Raw genomic sequence first — 26491 nt, forward strand, 5'->3', positions numbered from 1 at the left:
TTTCTAACAGGTGGAAGGTGATAGCTCATTGTGGTTTTAATTTGTGTTTCCCTGATGATCAGTGATGATGAGCATTTTTGCATATATCTGTTGATAATTTGTATGTCTACTTTAGAGAAGTGTCTATTTAGGTTGCCCGTTTTTTTATTATGTTATTTGTGGGTTTTTTTTTTTTGCTATTGAGTTTCATATGTATATTTGGATATTACCCCTTATCAGATGTATGGCCTACAAATACTTTTCCCCAATCTGTGGTGGTCTCTTCACACTATTAGATTAGTAGTTTCTTTTGCTGTACAAAAGCTTTTTAGTTTGATGCAGTTCCATTTCTTTATTTTTGGTTTTGTTGTGTGTACTTTTGGGGTCATATCTAAGAAATCTCTGCCCAGACCAATGTTGCAGAGCATTTCATGAATGTTTTCTTCTGGTAGTTTTATAGTTTCAGGGTTTACATTCATGTCTTTAATCCATCTTGGATTTATTTATGTTTGTGATGGGAGATAAAGTTCCAGTTTCATTCTGCTTGTGAGTATTTTGCCAGTTGTGACAACATGGATGAACTTGGAGAACATTATGCTAACTGATATAAGCCAGGCACAGAAAGACAAATACCATATGATTTCACTTGCATGTGGAATTTTAAAAAGGCGAACTCACAGAAGTAGAGAGTAGAATGATGGTTACCAGAGCTTGGGGGAGATGTTGGACAGGGAAAGAGGAAATATTGATCAAATAATACAAAATTTAATTTAGACAGGAGGAATAAGCTTGAGTGATCTATTGCACAAAATGGTGACTATAATAAATAATAATGCATTGCATACTTCAAAATTGCTGCATAGTTTTTAAATGTTTTGCCATAAAAAAATTATAAGTATGTGAAGTAGTGGATTTTTTCATTAGCCTGATTTTATTATTCCACATTGTAAACATATTTCAAAACATCACATTGCACCCCACAAACATAATTATTGGTTGTCAGTTACAAATAAAATTTAAAAGAATTAAACAAATAAAATGTAAAAATATATCTGTTTAAAAACAAGAAAGAATCTACAAGAAGAGTAAAAGGAAGGACATGTGCAAAGTTGTGAGCTAGGAAAGAATTTGGGACATTCAGCCACTGAAACAAGGAGAATATAAATGGAGGAGCATAGCTTCAGTTGAACAAAGAGTCTAGTCCCAGATTGGCACAGCATCTGATGCGAAAACAATGAAGGCACAGCCCTTATTGAGACTTTGAAAGATCAGAGTTTGTTTTGTAATTTTCGGGGCTGGCCCTCTTTTTCTTGGAATCATTGAATTTTAGGTGTGGAAGACTCTGAAAGGTGATCTAATTAGATCATTTTTCCCTGTTGCACACACTTTGTATTGGAGGTGTGAGTAAAGTTCTCTGTCTCTACTTTTTTTTTCCCACACCTTAGAGACTGTTTTGTGATAGACTCAAAGACTTATTATTCATCTCTTCCATGAAGGCAATACTGAATGTATTTGGAGCATCACTCCTGCTTCTTCCTATATGTTTTTTATTCATGTCTCCAATGTCCTAAATGGAAGTCTTCATATCCAAGGAATCTTGGCAACAAGAAGGATTTAAAGCAGTCATTATTTTAAGTGAAACTCTCTTAAACCCTGAGACAGAGGAGAGTAACTCTCTTATACAATCTCAAGGAAGGGATTTTTTTAATAGTCCCCCATGAAATCTATTTCTGTGTCTTTCCAAAATATTGAAGCAGAGAGTTCAGCCAATTATCTAAATAATTTAAGTCAAAGAGCTTAATACCAAGGTAACTATCCTGAATTAGTCCCATGATTGTGCATATTATTAAATACCATTAATTCTACCAATTAATTACCAATTCACAAACTTCTGAAAAAATTAAATATAAATACATAATTCCTTAGTGTCTGTGAAGAATTGCTTCCACAACCTCCCTTGGATACCAACATCCATGGATGCTCAAGTTCCTTATATAAAATGGCACAATATTTGGACATAACCAATGCACATTCTCCTTTGTACCTTAAATCATCTCTAGATTACTTATAATACCTAATACAGTATCTATGAAAATAGTTGTTGTATCATTTAGGGAATAATCATGAGGGGGAAAGTGTGTACATGTCCAGTACAGACGCAACTATCCAGTTTTTTCCAAATATTTCTGACCTACAATTGGTTATTAGGGAGGAGTAAACTGTATAAGCTGTATACAATCTGCAATAGAGACCCTGGCAGCCTGTTTCAGCAAGGTTTCTCAGTTGACCTTGGGAACACAGGAAATTATTTAAGTTCTTCATTTTCTCAGTTTTCCTAAAAAATGCTAATGCTGTTCTGTTAGTATTTTAGATGCACAGGAGAAACAGATAATCTATTACATACAAGGGATGTTCCTATTTTAGAAAGCCCTGGTAGTTTATTTAAAAATAAAACCTAGACACAAATATATGCTTACATGCAATCTGTACAAAATTCTATAGAAGTCATTTTATGTCTATTTACTCTTATTTTCTTCCCACAGAACTTGGAGCACTACTATGATTTTTATTCCCTTGTCATTAATTTCTGGTTGTCTACATAAACTATGCCATTATTGGCAAAGTAAAGTGTTAAGGCAATTGAAGAGAAAATGCAGGTCAAAAAACTGTTTATATCTCTGTTACAGGCAAAAGCTAGAACCTTAGTAAATGTCTGTTGGGTGAAGTTGAATTGAATTAGTTTGAGTTGAATTGAATTGAATTGCTTTGAGAGAGCAGTAGCTGGAGCCAATTATTACTTTATCATTCGGCCAGTATTTTCAGCTGAATATTTCAACAATTATTCATTCAACCAACATTTTTATTGAGTGCATACCTATTATGAGCCAGGCAAGAACTTGGTTCAGGGTTGTAGATTCAAAGATTAAATAAACAAGGTCCCTAGCTTATTATTACTCACAATTTACAGAGGAAGATAATGCTTAAAGTACCACCCATGCATATAAGTAAAGTGTTTTAGGCATCTCTCACAGGGATAAATAAATGGGACAGGAAAGGTGGTGAGTGGGATAGGAGAAGGAGTTCTGAAAAGACAGCACCTGATTAGAGTCTCAAGGTATGATCTTCCTAGTCAGATGAGGAAGGAAGCACAATCACCATTTTTTGAGCAAGAGATCATGTTAGTCTTTTCTCTCAGATATTTTTTAAGTTTTTAATTATTTGATTGAATCTTTCTAGAATCACTTTGTTTTGACCTTTGGTGTTGTGGATGTGGAAATAGGGTGTTAAAAAGGAATCCTTTGTGATTTTAGTGTTCATTGGGGATGTTAACTGCAAAGTATGCCATCAACTCTAACAGCTCTTTCATATATAGTCATTCTCACTACAGTTTTTAATCTCTGACCTGTAGTTTAATGCCTTTCATGTCTTTTATTTTTAGCAGCTTCACATATTTCCTTCAAATATATGCATATATTTTTATAAATATTTTATAAATAGATATGGAGGTAAATTGGTAGATTGAAAATAAAATGTATGTATTAAGTTGAGACAATTTCTTAGAACTATACTTTTCTTCTTTTGGGAATTGGCCAGATAATTTTTCAGATTTTTTTTTTCTTTTTGAATATAGAATGGTGGACTTAGAGTTTATAGGCCCTAATGTTAAATTTCATTTTCATCATGTAGTAATACAAAATGGTGTTAAGATTAACTTCACCTGATTTATACCTTAAATGGAAGAAGGTAATCTATTTGAACTGTCAAATTGAGTTAGATAAAATGTATACATTGCTGAGACAAATTGTGTTAAATGTTTCTTCACCTTGAAACTTTTCTCCTCTTTCTGTTTATATGCCAGTGCATCCTGTTCATTGCCAGAGTGCTCAGACACATTTAAGAATTGTATATTCCTCAGTCTCAATTCTAGTGAGTAAAGGAAAGACTCTCATAATTAAATCTGTTTAGTAGACAGTTTTGCAGGTTTTTCCCTCTCCTGGAAATCACTTGAGCATAAGAAAAATGAGATAGATATCAATAGCTGCTGTATGCTTTAGAAGAAAAGTTTTCATAAAGAAACCTACTCTATTAGTGTTCCTTAAAATACTGTCTAATAAAAGTGTCTATTAAAAGACCCAGTTATTTTAATTTCCTTTTTGCCATGTGATGAATGACAGCTTTTTACTGCCATAAATGTGCATTTTATGTAAAGCCCTTTTTGTTATGAAATTTAAAACATATCATTTTAGTCAAACCCCATAATTCTAAATTCCTATATTTTATTCCAGAAAACTACTACTTTAAAGCAATTGGAAAAAAAAAAAAAAACTCTAACACACGTTCTAAAAATTTTAACATGCAAAAGTATCCTCTGTATACTGATTAAAATGTAGACAGACAAGCCCACTCCCAACCATTCTGATTGAAAAACCCTGGCCTGGGCTCTGAAGCCATTTTTTAAATGGAAATCATGAATAATTATCATTCAAGTGGCTTCTAATACACACTTTGAGAAACTTTGAGGCATGAAGCATAATCACCAATATCTGAAGATTCATGACATTTATACTGGCAAGGAGGAAAGGGGCACATGGCGAGCTAAGGTAGAGTTAGTGTAGATATCTGGGGGTAATGGTATGCTTACTTTACCAGTTAGGGCATACATCTTGAAAATAATCATCATTCAGTGGGGTCTTTGCCATTTTTCATGTCTTAGTATTAATAGATTCATTCCCATTGTCAAAATCTGTACTGCATTCTATTTTAAGCCTATGAGGTGATGACCTGCCTCTAGCTAGAGTGGTTTTCTTACCTTACATTCTATTTTTCTAATTCCACTTCTTTTCACTATGTTTATATTGACTTCCACAAGGTCATAGACTTTCTACTCTTTCTTAACAGTTTGTTCCCCTTCACCCTCTCTTTCACCAGTTCTTTGTAGAATTTTGAGGATATTCCTTTATTTTAGAACTTTATTATTTGACCGGGCATGGTGGCTCACGCCCATAATCCCAGCACTTTGGGAAACTGAGGCAGGCGGATCACCTGAGGTCAGGAGCTCAAGACCAGGGTGGTCAATGTGGTGAAACTCCATCTTTACTAAAAATACAAAAATTAGCCAAGCATGGTGGCGCATGCCTGTAATCCCAGCTACTTGGGAGGCTGAGGCAAGAGAACTGCTTGAACCTGGGAGGCAGAGGTTGCACTGGGCCAAGATCTAGCCACTGCACTCCAGCCTGGGTGACAGAGCAAGACTGACTCAAAACAGACACACACAGAGAACTGTATTATTTGTTGACTTACTTGTTTACTTTGTGATAGGCCCAAACAATGTCTTTTACTCACACTTCCTGTTCAAAACTGTTTGCCAAGATAAAAAATAACAGGCAGAAAGTCAGGACTCGGTACAGTTAATTTAAAAAATAACAGGCAGAAAGTCAGGACTCGGTACAGTTAATGATATTCCAAATGATGCTCAGCTCACATACGGTGGTGGATCACCCAGTGGCTTAACTGGTGCAGTAATGGGAGGCTAGAGAATGCGGACCACAGTCTGCAGTCTGGTTCTCAAGTAAGCAAGGAGTTTTAAACAGGAAGCCATTTCTGATTTGCTGATTTGATTAACATCTACAGCAGTGTTTCTCCAGGTATGATTCACAGAGAGGATAAAGATATACTGTATCTTCAGTTCCACTTTTTAGAAAGAAAGGGTTCACCAGCTGGATGAACACTAGGACAGCAAGTGAAAACTAGGATAGTCCAGGCTAGACTGTGGCCATAGTCACCCTATTTCTCAACCACCACCCCGAGAATTATGGGAAATGTTTGTTAAATTTGGAGATCCTTTAGTTAATAATGACTTTTCGATTTATTACTTTGATGCATACCAAAATTTGAGAACTATTCTGTTAGGTCTGTAAAAATATGGTGTCTGAAATTCGAATGGGAATCTGCAGTGCTTCCTGTTTCTTGAAAATTAAAACAAAGCAAAGTAACTCCTGTACTAGAGAATTAAGACATTAGATGTTTCAAAGTGTGGACTCCAGACCTACAAATCTGCATCACCTGATAACTTGTAAGAAAGGCAGATCCCCAGGCCTTCCCCCAAACCTACTGAATGGGGCCAGGATAGCTGGGATGGGGCCAGGATAGCTGTTTTAAGACTTTTCAATTTATTATTTTGATGCATACCAAAGTTTGAGAACTATTCTGTTGGATCTGGCAAACCAGTGCCTTTTTGCTTTATTGCTTTTATGACTTAGTATCATAATACTGTGATTTTTAAAAATCTGATTGCTCATCCCACTTTCATTTCCTCATGTCAGTGATGATCAAATTTTAACGATCATTGAAAGAATTACACATAGCTGTAAGGAGATATGAATGTCCCACCTTAACTTCAATTATAGTCATCTGAGGTCTCTGTGTTCCTCTCTGTCTCTGTGTGTGTGTGTGTGTGTGTGTGAGTGTGTATGTCTGTATCTGATTCTAAAATGGAGGAAGAAGACAAGTCTAGTCTAGGCTTGTCATTAGCTATCCAGTAATGAAAATGAGTGAAAGAAACTATGGTGAGGAGAACAATGAAACAGAGACAAATATTGAAGCAGTTGTCCTCTTAGAGGGCCCAGTTGTGATCCTCCATTTCCAGTGCCTAAGGCCTTCAGTTCTTCAGTGAACACCAAGTGGTCAGGTTCATCAGCTTTTTAGCTCACCACTCTGACTGTTTTAAAAGCAGTGCTTTTGGAAAAAAAATCTTTGGGAGTAAAGTTTTTAGTTTTAGCCATAGGAGTGTCAAACCCAGTGCTTGCAAAAGCCTTTGGCAATAAGTAAATGAGATTAACAAAGTCGAGAGAACTGCATAGAAGTTTTACAAACCTGAAAAGCAGTTTTATTTTCCTTCCATAAATATTATATTTGCTGAGATATACTTGGCATTCAGTAATTTGTCCACCGAACAGATCCCTTTTTAGTTTCATACTGGCTAATGGATTAAGTCACACTGACCTCAGATCTATTAACTGATAAAACTTGAAAATCTCTTATATCTCTGTAAATTACAAATGTATGAATGAAATTTTGTGTTGTCATTTGTCACTGTGTGTCTTTGTTTATATATGACCTTAATAACTATTGTGAGCAGATAATTTGAATTACTCATAATTCTCAAGAGCTCCAATTCATCTATCCACTATTAATATGTTTATATTGTGTTAAAGCTTCCAATTGATGGAGTGTGAGTGTATTTGAGAATAGAAATGTGTATTTGTCTTTGAAAGATGGCGTATCTATGCATTACAAAGCTAACCATTATGAATTTTTTCATTTACCCATCCATTCAACAGGTATATGTACTCATATATATGTATATCTATACAAACATATGTATATACACACAAAAATATGTGCATAAATTCACACATATATACATATATAACAAAAGATATATACATATATAAAGATTATATGATTATATATTCACACTCATATGTATATGTATATATATATATATATATGAGAGTGTGTGTGTGTGTGTGTGTGTGTGTATATGTATAAAGGTTAAATGAGTATTCCGTGGCCCTCTATTTGATTAATTGCCAATTCAGGATTGGAACTGATGCATTATAATGAGATATATTTATTGTATATTTTAGGCACCATTGTCTTATATGGTCATCAATTCATTTATAAACTATCACTATTGAAGACAAAATGAGTTGCTGCATTTTACCTTCAGTGATTACAAAATAAGTGAAAACATTTGGATAAATTCAAGGGAGCCCCCAAGAACCCCATTATTGAGATGAGTGGAGTATGATATGCAGTAATAAGCGTATGTATTAATATGTGATTCAAAAGTAACATTTTCTCTGAAGGACAGGTATCTTATTTAAGCCTCCTATCTGTATGATCTGATTGAATCAGCATTGCTTACCATAGGGCCCAAGAGAAATAAAACTATATTTCCCAATATTATCAGTGCCCAAAAGAGACTCTTCTTCATGGAGAAATATTCAAACAAAGCCGAAGATAAAGCATAACCTTTGGGGGCCTCTTCTTCAACATATTCTATTCTGCAGAGTAGCAGGTAATAAATAAGGTATTAGGCTAGATTTTCAGTTCAAATTTAATTTTGATTCCTGCAGTGGATTTGGCTGTGGCATTCAAACATAGATTTGCAGGTGCAGAGAGAGAGTGTTACTTAGCCCTGCAGTATGACTAATTGCTAGTAATTGTCTATAGGAAGTGGATTGGGAAGGTCTGTCTCCAGATCTTCATCATATTTGATCCAGGGACTTTGGCAACATGAGGAGGCACACTGGAGCACTGTAGCCAGTGAGAAGTTGTTGGCAGTATGCAATAGATAAAATGTTAGATCTAAGTTTAAAGAAAAGCCTGTGTTAAATTAATGTTTATATAATCATAAAACTCTTTGAAAATGCGATTTAAAAAAAAATGCTGTCTTTTCATTTCTGATTAACTTTCGTTTGCAATTGGCTCTTAGCAATATATACTTCCTTCTCATGTCTTGCTTTTTTCCCCCTCTTTTCTGTAGCTAATATTCTGTATCTAGTATTTAATATGCTGGTTAGAAAACCACCAGAGGAATTGCCTGGGTATGAAACAAAATTGATGTATACTGAAAATATGTGTTGTTACAAGTAAGCTCTATCAAATGGGAATCTAGTATCTCCTTAAGTCAGATATTTCTGTAACCTTGTGAAAAAGTATAGTTCCTATGTCATTTTCGGCCACATTTCCTTATCTCTCCCCCCTGTTTCTATTATGTTTTTGTTAAATCTAACACAGGATCAAAAATGGAATTCAAGTAATAGCATTTTTACAATTGTCTAGAACTGCCAAACAATCAAACAACAACCAAAAAAAAAAAAAAAAAAAAACCTAACAAAAAATACACAGTATTTTCCAAACTGTAAAGATTTAGGCAGATATAACTCAAGAGGTAAAATAAATTGTTCCTAAATATGAAATGAAGAAAATCTAGATCTTAGCCAATAAGAAAATTATTTTGCCATCTACAAAGCATTCTGCTAAATTTTGAGATTTTTTAATAGAATCAGAACTTCAAGACTTGTCTTTTTTATTTCTTTTACCTTAAGTTCCTTAAATATTGAACTATTATAATCTTGTCATTAACCACCCTCCCAAAGATACACACATTTTTTTTTTTTTTAGTTAGGAGTTTCGTGGATTTGTCTAAAAAAGGAAACACTGTGATTTAGGATTTTAGTGATATTCAGCATGATTAGTTTTATTCTGTTATATGAACATTAAGCTACTTGGGTAGTTTAAATAGTGATGGATCCACTACTACTGTTTCTGTGACAAATAAGGTCCAGAGGCTTACTTCTAAATGTGACCAGTGTGAATCCTAAATTAGCAAACATTTTTGAAATGGTTCATGAGAGTACCTCTGTTTCTTTATTCCAGGTTTAATTTGCAACTAGATATCTGCACCTTGTCTCTGAGGAAATATTTCCTAGAGGAAGAAAAAGCCTTTTCATCCTTTTTAATAATTTACTTATTATAAGTAAAATATATAAAATAGTAGCTATTTATGAAAATAGGGAGGGTGAGAGGAGGAAGAGGAGCAGAAAAGCTAACTATTGGTTACTGGGCTTAATATCTGAATGATGAAATAATGTATACAACAAACACCCATAACATGTGTTTACCTATGTAAGAAATCTTCATATGTACCCCAAAACTTAAAAGTTAAAAAAAGAAGAAGAAAAATAACTTAGAATTCTGTAAAGAGGGATGGCTTTAAAGGGAGACCTGTGGAAGCCTTGCAGGAAAGTTTTCTTTGACAAACCTGTCAACATAATTGATGAGTTGGTTCCAGCCTGGTTCCTGGTGACCCATCTAGCACTGAGTAGGCAATGATGTGGAAAATGAATGTTTTGGTCTCATTTGTCAGCCAGGGCCACTACTTTCTTGCAGGACACCTGAATTTTTTTCTGTGCTCACAAGTACCCAAACCTTCTTTTCTTTCAGTGTCTTTCTCTCCCTTTCACCACCAGGGTGACTGCCCTTTTATTCATCTTAGCATTTGTTCTAAACAGCCCAACAGCCTCTTGTAAAATACATGTTGAGCTTCCATAGCAAAGAATACAAATCAACACAAATCACAATAGTTCAATAAGAAAGAATGTGGATCATTACAAAGTAATTTCAATCATATATGACTGAGTTAAATTTTAAATATGTATTTAAGTGTCGACTTAATCAGCACATGGAGAGTCAGAAATGTATTCTGCCTACAGACCAGTGACCTAGGGCAGTTCATCCATAAAGGGACCAAAAGCAGTGACCATTCCTCCTGGAGTGAAGTTCTGTGTTTATTTTTTTCTCTTTATTTAGTTAAGCAGTTAGTCTTAATTTCACCAACCAGCTTTGTTTTGTGTATACGTTGATTCATTTGTAGTTTATCTTGTTTTCTGTAGGCTGCAGGCTAGGAAGGACCAAATGGATTTACATAGTTTGTCCGATAAACCAAAAAAGTGATTCAGTTTGAGTATCATTTTGTCAGGAAACAGCCACCTTACTTTACACTCCTCTAGGAGCATTTATCTTTCCTTCATGATTATGTAATTTTATACATATTTCCATGCCCTTTTAAAGGTTTTTCAGTCTTTCTTGAACAACTACTTTATACCAGGTCCTGTTACTTCAGTGAATATACGGGGGTAAAAAATCCCTGCCTTATGAAGCTTGTATTCTAGTTAAAAACAAATTAATAACATAATATTACATCAGTTAATGAAAAGTGCTATGAAGATAAAATGAGGTAGAGTAGAAAAAGAGAATGACCTAGGAGAAGCAGTGCTGGTTAGGAAAGTTCTCTCTGGGGAGGGGATGCAGAGCCAGGAACAAAATGACAAGGAGATGCTTGCCCTGGGAAATGGGTGAGAACTCTTCAGGCAGGAAGGGCAGCCTTTAGGAAAGCTCATTTACTGTACTGCAGAAACAGAAAGGCAATCAGTGACACTACGAGTGGTAAGTGAGGGAAAGTGGCAGAAATAACGAGTATAAAGGCTGACATGACAGGGATCAGATCATGGAGAGCCTTGTTGGGTGACATAAGAATTTCATGGTTTTTTTTTTTTCTAATTTAAATAAAAAATCACAATAAGATTTTAAATTGTAGCTCACATGTTAGACAATGCCTGCCATATGAGGACAGAGTCTGCCATTACTATAGCAGACTAGTACCGAATAAATGTTGGCTTGCTGGCTGGCTGGCTAGCTGACTGGATAGTCAGACAGATAAACTAAGTCCCTCCTTCCCTGTTGCTTTTACTTATGTGATTTTATAAAAACAAAGTATTTTGTTTGTTTGTTTTGTTGGTAACAGAGTTACATATATAGCTATTGGTATTGCATTTGTAGCCCTTGGCAAAAGGAAGCTTATTATTTATTGTCACTAGATAATTAGAATTGCCTACCTCACATGCCTTAAATGCCACATCCCTTCCTCGACTTGTTACTATGTTAAAAAAAAAAAAAACTGATTGGCTCGACAGCTTGAACATGATTGAGTGTCCACTTAAGCTTACTTGCATTTTCATCTGATTACTAATCCTGAAGGATAATGTTAAGCCAGATTCTGCAGCACAGAGGTCAGAGGATTAGACATCAGCTCTCCTAAAATGCTGGGATGGGATAGACAGAATGATGATAACCCGATTAATCTCCCTTTTGGGGGACTCTGGAGTCAGGAGACATATTTGTGGCCTTGGTAATAGCCTTCATGCCAGTTAGAGGTAGACTGGCATATTCTTGGGATTCTTCTCTAGTAAGGTGTCACACCACATCCAGGTACTACAACCTGGGAGAAGAAAGGTTGACAACTTTTTTCAATTATGTGATAAGTCTGGAAGATAGAGATGGAAGCAAGGAATTATGGAACATAACGCAAATATTAATTAAGTAGTCCTCTTTGAAAATATTTAAATCTAGACTATTTTGCTTTTAAAAAAAAACTTTTATATTGCTAAGTAGAAGGTGTTTTCTTAGTTTCTTACAATTCTCTTCACTTGCATTATCTCTAATAATTATCCACAGATTTTCAAATAAGCTCAAAGAAAACATGGATGTTATTGCTAGATTTATCATATAACTATATTAATAATCATGATAACTGACTAATTTGCCTTTGCATTTTTTCATGTTCTTAATATTTAACTTCTTTTTGGTGATCCCGTTCATCCGGAAGTTAGCATCTTTTTCTTGACACGTAGTTGTCAAGAAACATATTTGATTGGAGCCTCCAGAACCCATCCCTCTCCACCATATCCTCTTCTACTGACACTCAGGGATGCCACTAATAACAATTCGAGGTTTTGCAGAGCGTGGGGTAGCCTACATTGTCTGTATCTTTTGCCCTTGTCTGGGTTGTGTGATTCTTGAGGGTAGTGACTACATCCTATTTGTTTTCCTGTTTCCTATAGCACCTAGCAGAAACTACTGTATAGGAGGCACTCAGCTAGCTGTTCAATCACTAGATGGAGCGATGAATGAAATATTTTATTTCCTGTTCTAATTTTGATAGGGTTCTTAAGTCCATAATTCCCTAATCTGCCTACTCTGCTCAGAGATACAAATTTCAAAATGCCCTGTGACCTTGGAGAGACCTGAGGGAAGGGCAGCATTAGCTTAAGCAATGGGAGACATTTTTTCAGTGGAAGATTTTTTTCCTGTGTGTTTTAACCTCTTAGAGAGAGAATAGGTTTTTTTATTCCCACTGTGGCACAGTCTTTTTTTTTTATTAGTGTAGCCAACTAAATTGCAGCACACATGTTACAGTGAGCCATGCTACACTGGTGCAAAGATAAACAAATGTGATGTTAATGAGATTTGAATGTAGAATCTGTTTTTCTCTTCCATAGCCTCCAGAGTTTGAGAATTTTGTCACTGTCCCATTTAACTGGCATCTTTCTTAAAGGGCTGGCTTTATTCATACCAATTATTTTCTCATTCTCTCCCTGATTCCTTTCACTCAAATTCAGTAAACTCTCATCTTCTAGTACATTATCCCGCAGCTCACTTATACCTTCACCCTTGCTCCTTGAAATGAACTGAGAATCTGATTTGGAGCTTGTCTCTCTAAGTGTAAAACACCTCCTGCTATAAATAAACACACTCAGTTTACTTATGTGTTTATTTTATTACTCAGATACTTAGATGAGTCGCATCAGCATATGTTTTGCTTCATGCTATCAGCATCTTGTGAGTTGTGTTCTCATCATTTTTTTGCCTTAAAAATGACGATGCTAAATATGTCTTGAGGGACTAAGACAGGTTGAGAAAACTTCTCTGCAGTAATGGAGAAAGCCAAGTTAAATCCAGCCTGCTGGCCTAATGTAAACAATGTAATTGTTCTTCCCTGATTTACTTTATTTGTGAGGATCAATATATTAGTAAACTGGGGTAGAGTAGATGAGCAAAAAATGACTAAGGGAAGAACAACTTGAACCGCAAAGTTGTAACATCTTATATTACACATGAGACTCAGAGAAGCCAGTGACTTGTCTCTAGTTACAAAGCAAGTAAGTTATAAAGTTGGGGTTTGAAATCAGGCTTTCACTCTGAGTCCAGAGCTTAAATTGTCTGTGAGTCTCCATCACTTGACTTAAGGTGGGGCAGGCTCCCTCTCCATCCATGGTTCAGCAATGAGTGGGGCTGTGAATGCACAGTACAGCCACAGCTACCCATGAGAAAATTCCCAGAAAAGCCATTCTCAGCTATTTTGCTAGGAGTGGCAGAATCTTTTTGAGGTTTTCCCATTTGTAAGTCCTTCTTACAATACAAATACAAGTATCTGTGTTTCTTTCTGTTGTTTTAAATTTGGCAGCCACATTTGAAAGCAGGTCAGGGAGAGTCTCATTTTGATTTCATTGATACTAACATGTAGTTGAGTGCTTACTGTGTGTTGATTATGGTTTTCGGTGTGTTGATCTCTACTAGCTTATTCAGTCATCACAACCCATATGATGTAACAAATACTAGTAGATCACTAAGAGATTAAGAAACTTGTCCAAGGTCACAAGGCTCATGAGTAAAGGATACACTGCAGGAGGTCTGCCTGCAGAGCCTCTGCCCTTAAGTTCTGTGCTACTATAGTTCTGAGGTTCAAAGAAGTCTAGTAACTGGTCTAAGGCAGTATATCTAGCACAAGGTAGACCTGACATTTGGATCAGTTCCACTTGATTTCTGAACCCATTCTCTTTACCACCACCAAATACATGAGGCTGAATAAGCCCCCTTCTCTGCATCTTACGTTTTATTTATTATTACATTGTTTTTTTTGTTAAAGGTGTTTGCCCTCGTGTCTGTTTCCCTCTAAGCTGTATGACCCTGGGAGGCAGAGACTTTGTCTTCTCCAAAGTGGTATTTCTAGTCCTTACTTCATCAATTATTGTTAGCACTATGTCACCCAGCCTTTTACAGTTAACTTGGAGAAAACAATCCTCAGCAAGAGACCATCAAGCCTGGAATCATGATATATTTCTTGCTTATGGAAAATAACTTGTTATTGTGTTATCTTTGACTTGTCCCAAGATCACACAGCAAAATGGTAATATTAATACTAATCACAATAATAACTGAAATAGTTACAAAGAAGTATTTAGTTCTTAAAATGTAACAGGGGCTGTTCTAACAAATTTATATATAACATATATACACATAAAGCATTGTTATTGGGTAATATATAACTGTCATTTGTATATTATATAAAATACTTGTTATCTCCTTAGAAAAAGGAAAGTTTAAACAAAGAATTTAAGTTACTTGGCCAAGATGACCTAACTCAGTAGGATATGGAAGCAGGATTCAAATTCAGGTGTTCTGGCTTTACAGGCTTATTCTAATCACTAAACTAATCAAACACCAAAACAGAGTGTCTTTTCTAATGCATGAGCACTTATAATTAAAATATAAGCAAGTCACTGCTGGTGTTTCATTTATGGGAAGATGCAAAAGACACTAAAAATTATGGCAAGTGCAATTAAATTATGGCATGTGTTAATGATATTTTTATCTTGAGCAGAGCCATGGCCAGCCTTTACTATATCAGGAGGATTATTTTACCTGGAAGTCCAGTAACATTTAAAAACATTGTACAGCTTTATTGAACAACCCTTGGAATCTGGCACTGCATAGAGTGTCAAGCCACCAAAAGAATACTGCTATCTCTCTTTGTTCATACCCTATGCCTGCCAGTCAATAAAAATAAGAATTTAAGTAGTGCTATGAAAGCTACATGTCTTTTAATGACAGGGCAATAATGTTTGCAAAACAGTAGTGATTATAACATTTCCATTTGTTCTGTATGTATGAATATTTATGTGTGTGTATTTTAGCGAAATATGTTTAAATGCATGTGTGCAATTGTGTACTCACATATAAGTAAGAAAATTAAGCACTTAATGCCTCCCCCAAATAATTGCTTTATGCTATTTTATATTTCAAATTATAGCAGTGATGGTACATATTTAGGAAATAAAACTGCTTTATGTGAGTCATTTACCAACAACTTGAAAACCTTTAAAGCTCCAGGAAGAAGTTTGCAAAACACTATTTCTTTAATCTATTTTATCTGCAGCACTACTGCCAGTGTGAGTTTCAGACTTTATAATTTATCTCTTGGACTATTACAATCACCTCCTAATTGTTCTGTCTGCCTTCAGTTTCTAAAGTTCATTTTCAATGTCAGGGCCTTTTGGTAACTCAGGCAGAATTTGCCAATGGTTCATCATTGGGTACAGAATGGAGACCAAATTTTTTATTTTGCTTACGCAAAAAAAGACATGTCATAATTTATCTTTCAATTTAAGAAAAAATTATGGGAGTTTCATATACTTGACACTGCCTTTGTTTCTCTATTAACTGCCTTCTATTATAATGACTCTTCTTTTTCTCTTCCAGTCAAGACATTACATGTACCTCTACTTAACATTTATTTCTTGATTAGTTGTTTATAGGTGTATCTTTTCCCAACACCCCACCTTCCTCCATACAAGGAGCCTAAGCATATTGCCATGAATGTGATAGATTCTAAGTACATGCCTGTTGGGTTGAAACATTGCTCACCAATCATAAATTGTGGCACATTCTAATTATCTAATGTCTTTAAGAGTTAGTGTTGTAATAAAGACATAATAATTATTTTTCTATCAATCATTAAGTTGATATCAGTGTAGCCGTAGTAATTCCTCAAAAAAAGCCAGTGTTTATGATTAACTTCTAACATTTAAATATTTATATTTCTATATTTATAATATATTTTATGTGCTTGTTCATTCTCAGTATACACTACTATAATGTTCATAAGAGCAATTATTTTTCTGTGCATCAAGACCTGTAAGAATATAGGAGAGATACTGTATTTATATATGTAATTATATATTCAATAAATATATTAAAAATGTGTTGAATACAGATATATGTACATATTTTTGTATGAATATATTTTAAAATGTATAAAACTTCATGTACTCAGTGTGAATAGTCAGTAGATTATATATCTATACTCAATACATATTTTTGAATGAATTTATTGAGTACTTCTTATGTGTTGGGTATGTTGGGTTTTGTCGTAAGTACTTCAAACGCATTATCTCTTTCAGTCCCTCAAGTTTCAGTTAAATGTAGGTACTATTTTTGTACTGATTTTAGGAATAAGGAAATGTAAGTTTGGCATTGGTTAGTGGTTTTCTGAAATATATTCAACTCATAAAAAAGATGGAATCAAGTCTTAGGTTTGGGCTGTCTACCACAGAAGCAAATGCCCTTAGCCACTGTGATAGACTTCTCCTACAGTAAGTAACTGAAAGAAAATTTTGTCTGAAAATATGGAAATAATTTTGCCTGGTAGGATCATGGGGACTAACAGGAAAAGGTTATCAAATGGTTCTGTGGTCTCCTAGGGTGAGGTGAGCATAGCCAAGCCCAGAGCTAGCAGCAAAGCCTGGTGGGGAAAAGCTCTGGAGCATGCAGGTGAAAGAGAGCACAAGTCTAGGGCACAGAATGTAGTGTGCAATCGGAAGCATCATGTACCAGAATTTAGGTAATCCATGATTCTGGAACCAGAGTGTTACCTTAAAAGCAAGTATATTCATCTCTCAAGAAGAATTAAACAAATGAGAATACAGGTGGGATGGAAGATCCATCAGGTCACTGGGACACTAGTCTCTACTCTTGGAATGGTAAGGAGCTGTATGCAATGATTAGGCTTCTCAAATGCAAGTGGAGAAACTCAACTCAAATGAACTTACAGTTACCCTCTTTCTCCCCAAGAGCTAAATTGAACACACAAAAGATCTCTGAAGGTTGGACCAGGGCATGAAGTAGTACTCTGTCAAGGCTTATTAACAGCCCCCTTTCCCCAGATTCAATGATTCTCTGAATGGATATTCTGCTAAAAACATATTATGGCAGTTGTATCACAATTATCCATTTAACAAGCATTACTGAGTACAGGACAACATAGAGAGTATATTACTTTCTTTGTTAACTCTGCTCTGCTTGTCCAGCAGCCCAGATGTCCTCATCTGTTATTTGAGAGTGAGCAAGTCTATTAAGTGGAAATGTATAGGAAAGTACTGTGTGAATGATGAAATACCATTTAATTATGAGGTACTATTTTATCATCAGTACTAAGCCATGCAAGGCTACATTGTTATTTCCAGAGACTTTTACTTTAAATCCCCAACCTAGCCCATGTAACTTTTTTTTTATTATTACAGTAATTTTCATTTCCATAGAAAAGGTCACAGTTTTGAGAGAGCACGTGTTACCTATATAACTGTCTAATCAAAGGATCATACTAAGATACAAAGAAAACTTAGAATCTTTATACATTTTCCCAATCTAGGGTGATATTTGGAGCATATCAGATTTAAAAGACAGAAAAATAATAGAGAAAAGCTTTGCCATGTTCAAGATCATTATTTGAAAGATAGTTTCATTAACCAGTGATAGGTAAGCCATCTATTAATGGACATTTGGGTTGTTTTCCACTATTGACTATTGTGAATAATACTGCAATAAACTTAAGAATGCAGACAGATAGGGCCAGGCATGGTGGCTCACACCTGTAATACCAGCACTTTGAGAGGCCGAGGTGTTGGATCACCTGAGGTCAGGAGTTCGAGACCAGCCTGGGCAACATGACGAAATCCAGTCTCTACTAAAACTTCAAAAATTATCCAGGTGTGGTGATGCAGGAGACTCGCTTGAACCCAGGAGGCAGAGGTTGCAGTGATCTAAGATCACATCACTGCACTCCAGCCTGGGTGACAGAGCAAGACTCCATCTCAAAAAAAAAAAAAAAAAAAAAAAAAAAAAAAAGAAGAAGAAGAAGAATACAGACAGCTCTTTGAGATCCTGATTTCAGTTATTTGGTACATATATCCTAAAGTGATATTGCTGGATCAAATGGCAGTTTTTAAAAATGTGGTGTATATACAATAGAATATTATTCAGTCTAAAAAAATAATGAAATCTTGCTATTTATGACAGCATGAATGAACTTGGAAGGCATTATGCTAAATGAAATAAGCCAGACACAGGAGTTCAAATACAGTATGATTTCACTTATATGTGCTATCTAAAATGGCCAAACTCACAGAAGCAGAGGATGAAATGTAGTTGCCTAGGAATGGAGAGAGGAGGAAATGGGTATTGCTATTCAATGGGTATAGACTGTCAGTCACGCAAAATAAAAAAAAATTCCAGAGATCTGTTATACAACATAGTGCTTATAGTTAGCCATACTGTATTGTCACTTAAACTTTTATTGAAAGGGTTAAGGCTGGATGTGGTGACTCACACCTATAATCTCAGCACTTTGGGAGGCTTAGATGGGTAGATCACTTGAGCCAGGAATTTGAGACAATCCTGGCAACATGGCAAAATCCCATTTCTACAAAAAATACAAAAATTAGTTGGGCATGGTGGCACATGCATGTAATCATAGCTACTTGGGAGGCTGAAGCAGAAGGATCACTTGAGCCTGGGAGGTCAAAGTTGCAGTGAGCTGAGATCATACCACTGCACTCCAGCCTGGGTGAAGGAGTGAGACTCTGTCTCAAACAAACAAACAAACAAACAAACAAACAAACAAACAAACAAGATATCAATCAGGTGTGTGTATGGGGGCTGGGAGATAGAAGAGATGTGTTTATATATTTTCTTGTTTAAAGATTTTTGCAGGCTATGTTGATTCCCAGTATTGCACTTTGTTATGGTAGTTTGGTGACAGGTTTAGCATGATTATTTGCAGTGGGATTCTTTGGAGGTGTATAGGTCTTATCAGTCTCACTTTGTCTCCTGTCCAGGTTTTTACCATTTGAGAAAGAGAACTAGGGAGCCAAATTGTACTAAAGGTTTTATTAATAGAGACTGAATAACTCCCAAGTCCAGGCTCCCTGCTAAAATGCAACCAGTGAGTTTGGCTTGGACAAAAGGCACCCACTTTGAATTAAGATAACTTGTCCCCAGGAAGATCAAACTGATTCAACCAAACCAGTTTCAAGTGGAGAAATTGGAGCAAAGAAAGAAAAGGCCTGGCTGAGCCTGAAAAGGCAGAACCTCTTCTCTCTGCTCACCACAGGGAGGCTAGAACCAAGCTGAGCCCACCATTCACATTGTTAAGGGAAATGAGCACAGCAGAGATCACAGAGACCTTCCTTCCTCTAAAGAATAAATGAGGAAGGGTGGATGGGGGTCAAGAGTGGTATTAACTCTGCCCACTGAGGTGGGATGACTAACTCAATCCCTTTTCTATGACCTAAAAGAAGAATGTGGATATAAAAGAGAAGGTATTTGGTTTTCACCTTCATGATTAATCAATTTTATTTATGAGAATGGAGAAGAAATATTCTTAAGTAAGGAAGTACAAGTGACCTTGAAACCAGGTATATTATTATCCAGATATGGATATAGTCTGAATTTAATTTTATTAATGTAGATAATAGCTTACATGGGCCTTATGGCGACATTACTAGCACTCTAAAATTTAATTAGATTTTAGCACTTCTGTTAATGTCTTTGGTAGGATTATGCAATCCAGGGCATCACCAGCAAGCTTCTTACATTTTATTTTCATTAGCATTAGAAATGAGAGGAATGTGGTATTTTGTGAATTAAAATAGTTTAGTTTTGGGGGGTCTTTAAAAAATAAAACATAACCCCAGAGGGTTGAAATCAGTTTTTTTAATATGAAACTGCTTATAATATGTATTTTTGTATATGTCTTAAATATATTCACAAATATCAAGGAATTACCAGTGTTTTTTTTTTACTTTTATTGATTTTGTTTTATAAATATTGGTTGACTGTAACCATATAAATGTAGTTATCGTCGCGATAGTTTCAAAATAATCATTTTCATGCAACATATTTTCTTTAGTGTGTACATTTCTTGAGTTTTTGTTCTGATGAAAGATTCCATTTTCATGGTCCCTTCATTACTGTATCCTGATTATATATGTAATATGCCTTCCCAGGTTCAGTAAATCCTTTAAATTAATAAAAAAAATCTGTTCAGCCTTTTCGAGAGTCACCGCATCAATGTACTGGATACGTTTGTAAATTTTAACCCTTTTATCTCTTTCCTTCACATGCCAAAAACAGGAATTCAGAGCACAAATTAAATCTCTATTTTACATAAAGCATGCTTCTAAAAAGAGATAGATACTATTGATTCTTAGTGGCATTCTTTCAGTTTTCACCATCCAAACTCTTGGTTTAGAGTAGCCTACGAATCAGGTACATGCCTAGGTGACATCCACAGAGAATGGAAAAGAAACCCTATCCAGCATTGACATACAGAGTTAGCATTGTATAGAGAGCAGGAAAAATGGGAAGAGGAACCCGAAGCTCATTTATAGACTCTGCTATTTACCGCTATTTGATCTGGCAAATTCATTTTACTTGCCCTGTCCCTGGCCTGAGTTTTCTTCTTTGCAAAATTAGGGTGTTGGAAAGGATGGTCTCCACATCCCATTTGAGCTCCAGCAATATACAAAGTCGATTATTGCAGGAGCACCAAGTGTTATTTGCTTTGTGCATGCATCATGCAAATTTACCCCGGCTTTTTGCAGCTATGCTCTGCTGCAATAGTTTTGTCCTTGTATGCCTTCTGGTAGCTTTAGAGAGAGATTCTGTTTGGGAAGGGACTTAGTCTGGCATGATTAGAGCCTAGTAATTACAAAAGTACCAAGTGATCCTCATCTATAATTACAGTGCAAGCTTGTTACACATTGTCCCCCAGGCCATAACATTAGGTGGAGGAGGGCATGAGCGAGATTCCTAAAACTTAAATGCATCCATACTTTTGTTGCATTGAACTTAGCATAGAAAGTCAACACCAGAACAAAAGTGTGCCAAATTGCAGGGTTTATTGCCGGCGACCACGGAGGACTCACGTCTCTCCAACCCGTGGCCCCGAAAAGAGAGAGACAAGACCTTTTTATACCCGCAAAAACGACTTTGGGAGTGGGGGTGGAGATGGGAATGAAAGCTGTCAATCACCTCCCAGGTTAAGATGAGGGTGAGGGGCTTCAGAAATTCTAAGGGCCAGTGGATTCAAATCACCTTCTGGGCGGAGAGGAGGGTGAGGGGGTTCCTGACCGTTCGAGGGCCAGGGGACTATTTGACATTCTGATTGTTATTTAAGGGTTCACAGATGCTAAGATTAGCATTCATTTATACATCGTCTGGGTAGGGGTGGGATCCATAGATTTTCAGTTGCTTGGTGCCAGGATGGAATGATCTGGGGGTGCTTACTCTGGGAAACAAAGGCCAGCAATTCTGGCAGATAAGAGAAGGTATGCAGCTTTACCTCTCTTTGCATCCTGCAAATGATCTAGCAATTTACAGAAACCAAGGTTAGCAGTCCTTGAGGAGAATGGAAACATTTTTGTCTTTTATAAGATGGCAGTATACAGGTTCCAATTTAAGTTAGCTATATCACACTTTTAGTGCTGTATTTTTTGCTGAATGGGTATTTATTTTTAATGATTACCAGGCTTCTACTCTTTCAGAATCAATCACTTCTCTTTATGAGTTGGAAAACGACAGGGACCGGAGCATGTAGGAGTATATGAGAGACGGTGTCTTCTACTCAGCTTATTTCCTCATCTGAGTATAAAGATAAGATCATAGCAAATATGAAACAATGACAGGGAAATGTAATATCAAAGCCCAGCTTGTTAGAGTCATGACCCAAGAGATGCCTATATGCCTCTTCTCTATGAACTCTAAAAAAATTACCGTTTTTGTATTGTTGTAATATTGGCCTTGATTACCGCAAATACTCATGGTTGTACTTTACAATGATTTAAATTTTTTTTTCTGATTAGATCTTTGCAATTATTCCTAATGTTCTTTTGAGTGAAATAAAATGGTATACACTGAGGCAGTGTTAACAGGTTGTAAGATCAGATATGTTTCGAAAAGAAATGGTAATGATAAATGACAGTAACCTAATTTGTGGAACAATCTTCTTGCACAAAATAATCTAGTGGTTGGTAATTATGTGATTAACTCACCAAGAAAAGAAAAATCAATCAAGTCAGAATCATCAAGTTATAGAATAAATAAAAAAAAAAAAATTCTGGAATGTTCCCGGTTAACTTATTACCTACAGTGAACTTTCATGTGAACGCCAAAACATAAATAGTATTTTAAACACATTTAGGAGAAAGATGTACATTTATTAACCCTAAGACCCAAAAGACAATCAAGAATGAAAAATAGAAAAAATCTCAAAAAGGAATAATGGGAGCTGCTTGTTGTTAGTACTTATGAAGCACTTTCACCAACATAAAACCTCATCTCAAACTAAATAAGTGAAGGGGTGAGGCACAATATAACCAACTCCATTTTCAACGTGAGGAGTCTGAGGCTCAGTGGGATTCAATGTCATGTTCATGATCATGTAGCTTTTCAGAGGCACAGCTTGAAAATTTCTTGCAGACTTAATGCTCTCTTAACTATATTCTGTTAAGAAAACAAAAATGAAAAACATAGGGATATCTTTCCTGAAAAAATTTAGCACATTTGCTTATGAATTGTATCATTGAGAATTCAGTTAAGACTTTATTTATAATGCACAAAAGCAATAGATATGTATAACTTGAAGGTCAGTGTTATAAACATTGCCCAAACTACAAGTAAACAGAGTGAATTATAGTTTGGTTGATATGCAAAATCATTAGGATGGTTTGACTTGAAACCAACAAATTATGTGAAACTATATTTATAAACTACAATTAAAATTTAGAAGTTATCTTGAAAAGAAAGTCACACTTTGATGATGTGAATATGAAAAATATTGAAGTGATTTATGTGCTTGTTGTATGTATGTCCTCAGAATCCTATATCATTCTGACAGGGTAGATATAATCAGCCCCATATTATAAGCAAATAACCTGAGGCTCAAAGAAGCTAACTTGCCTGTTGATACATGGCAAGAATATGGCCAGAATTCAAGTCTAGGTTTTTTTAATTCCAAAGTCTATGTACGTGTTTCCTACTCCATTAGTAATTTTACCTCTCCTCCAGGATACCTTTCATACAAATTTGATACTCGGTAAATATTTCACAATTGAATGACTGAATGCCTGAATGTGTGAATATTTTTAAAACCATTTTTGATCACCTTTATCCTGGAGTGAGATTAAAATATAGCTGTTGCATTTAGGAATGAAAGTAGTGGGTGAGTAATTAAGAGATATCATAAGTCTTTTGGAAGTACAGCTAAAAGAGAAAGGTCTTTCATTATAAATAACTACAAGGAACAGCCAAATCACTAAATATCAGGCAGACTTCACCTGTCAGTGGCCTTAGAGACAAAAATAAAACCAGTAAATATGGTGTGGGAGCAACTAATTATCCCTGGATTGCTTAGGAGAGGATATGTTTGAGACTCACATAAAAGTAGGGATGAACTTATGAGTTCTTCCAGTAAAGGGCTGCAATTGAACACAGCAAGAGCTGAGGCAGACAGAGATGCAGGAAGCAATAGGTAAATTTAATATCAGTAAGAAAGGGTCATCATTTGTTTGGCTTAATAATAACCATTACTCTTCATTTGGGGTTATTGATTGTTCTGAAGGCTAGGACAATTGTAATGAACTCTGGATGAATATTGGCCCTCAAATAATCATTATCCAGAGAGGACAATACATATAAAGTGTTGAAAGTACAGCAAAAAGAAGAGAGTCAGAAAAGAAAGAAAGTGGGTCTTGCTTCCGTCCCTAGTCTTCTTTTTTTTTTTTTTTTAAGAGGACACACCTTTGCTTCTGTACTTTACTTCCCATTACCAGAAATCTCTTCAGCAATCTATTTTAACTGCTCTGGTAGTGGATCAGAAGAAAGAGGACATTTTTACTGTTAAAGTTTTACTGTTCTGTCAGTGATGGAGGAACGGCACCTTTAAAAAGTATGGAAAGTTAAATTCAGTGTTTCAATAAATTGTGTGTTTAGCCAGATGTGTCTGTGTTTCTTGCCTCTTCAAGTAGTCATTCCTGAAGTGTGTCTTACTAAGCAGAGATAAAATTATTTTGTAATCCCAGAAAGAGAACTAAAGTTTTTAGAGAGAGCTCTTGTGCACCAGTCAGCAAAGTTAACTTTGAATTAGTAGCAACTAAACCTGGACACTAGATGTTCAAATCTTGCCTCTCTTTTTTTCTCTTGCAGTCCTTTCAGAATTAGGGTTAATATTTAAATATATTAAATTAAAATTGAATTCGTTCCTAGTAAACACTGGGAAAGCACTTGAGGACACTTACAAAATATCCTCATTTTACTAGGCATAGTGTAGATTATTACAAAATGTCCCCATTTTGCTAGGGACAGTGTAGATTATTTAATCCACACTATACACTGGGCACATAGGCATTTATAATCTCTGTTTTACTATCATAAATTGAGTTGAAAAGAGATTGGATCACCTGCCGTCTGCACAGCTAAGAGCAGGTAGAATTGGGAACTGGGTTCAAGCCTCCCTCCATCTTGAATCTCATGATCTTTCACTATACAAACCTGCCTGAACATGGATTGACTGGCCTCATCACTGAGATAAGAGTAGCAGTCTTGCTCCTCTTCTCCCCTTTTATCCCCCTCCTGCTAATAAAGCAACACCTACCTCTATTATTATTAATGTTATCTAAACTTTTATTTATTTATTTCTACTGGGTTGAAATTCACATAGCATAGAACTAGCCATTTTAAAATAGACAATTCTGTCACATTTAATACACTTACACTGTTGTGCAACCGTCATCTCTATTAGTCCTAAATATTTTCATCAACTTCAAATAAAACCTCATTCCCATTAAGCAGTTATTCAGCATTAAGCAGTCACTCTTCCTCACTCCACTTCCAGCCTTAGCAAACACCAATCTGCTTTCGATCTCTTTGAATTTACCTATTCTGGATATTTCATATAAATAGAACCATGCAATATGTAACCTTTTGTGTCTGGCTTTTTTCATTTAGCATGATGTGTTTGAGACTCATCCACATTGTAGCACCTGTCAGTATTTCATTTTTTTATGCACAAATAATAGTCCACTGTGTATATATACCATATTTTGTTTATCCATTCATCCATCTGTGTACACTTGGGTTGTTTCCACCCTTTGGCTATTGTGAAAAGTGCTGCTGTGAACCTTCATGCACAAATACTTTCTTGAGGAACTGTTTTCCATTTTGGGGGTAGCTACATCTTTTTTTAACATTAAGTTTGTACTAGTCAATGAACTGAGTGCTTTATATATAGGAACTCTTTAGAGTCTCAGAAACCTGTGAGGCAAATACTATTATTATCTCTGTTTTACGAATGAGGAAGCAGATTCAGAGAGGCTAAAGTACCTTACATTGGGTCATGCTGAGATTAAACCCGACGAGCCAGGTTCTCGAGTTGGTACTCAATACTCTGTCTTCCTTTTGTTGCATCAGCTTCAGACTTGAAAGCTACAGCTGCTTCAGCTATTCCCTCCCCAATACCAAGCTTGCCTGCCTTTCCCGGGCATACTTCCATTTGTCGTGTTTCCTCTTGAAATTCAAAATCCTATATTGGATACAATATTCCAAAAGTAATTTTTATAATTATTACCATCCTTGCCATTGTTGATATTTTGATAACATTTGAAAGGCACTTTGATGTTTTGCAAAACAATTTTTATTTGTTTTCTTCCTTAATAATGAAAATTGTATAATATATGAACAAGGAAAAACAAACCCCAAGCTTCATAGCACAGAGTACACCTGTTAAAAATCCAAAAGTAAAGAAATATGTAAAATGTTTATTAGGATTTTTTCTGTTAAAAGAAGTTATAAATATTCCCAAATGCTTGTTCAGGATGTGTTCTGACAGTGGTTGGGTGCAGAGTCCCATTTATGTCCTCAAGTCTCTGTTTTAAGCTCCTTTAGCAGGTGTACAACAAACCAGAGGGGCCTAAAACTCCCAGGACCTTTT

General features: G+C 35.7%; 1 protein-coding gene across 11 annotated transcripts in view; it reads left to right on the top strand.

The window, feature by feature from the left end:
• Positions 1–26491, top strand: part of CNTN4 (contactin 4) — a 994033-nt gene that overhangs the window by 330742 nt on the left and 636800 nt on the right. The gene's annotated exons all lie outside the window — the stretch shown is intronic.

Source organism: Callithrix jacchus, chromosome 15 (genome assembly GCF_049354715.1).
Source record: "Callithrix jacchus isolate 240 chromosome 15, calJac240_pri, whole genome shotgun sequence".
NCBI lineage: Eukaryota > Metazoa > Chordata > Mammalia > Primates > Cebidae > Callithrix > Callithrix jacchus.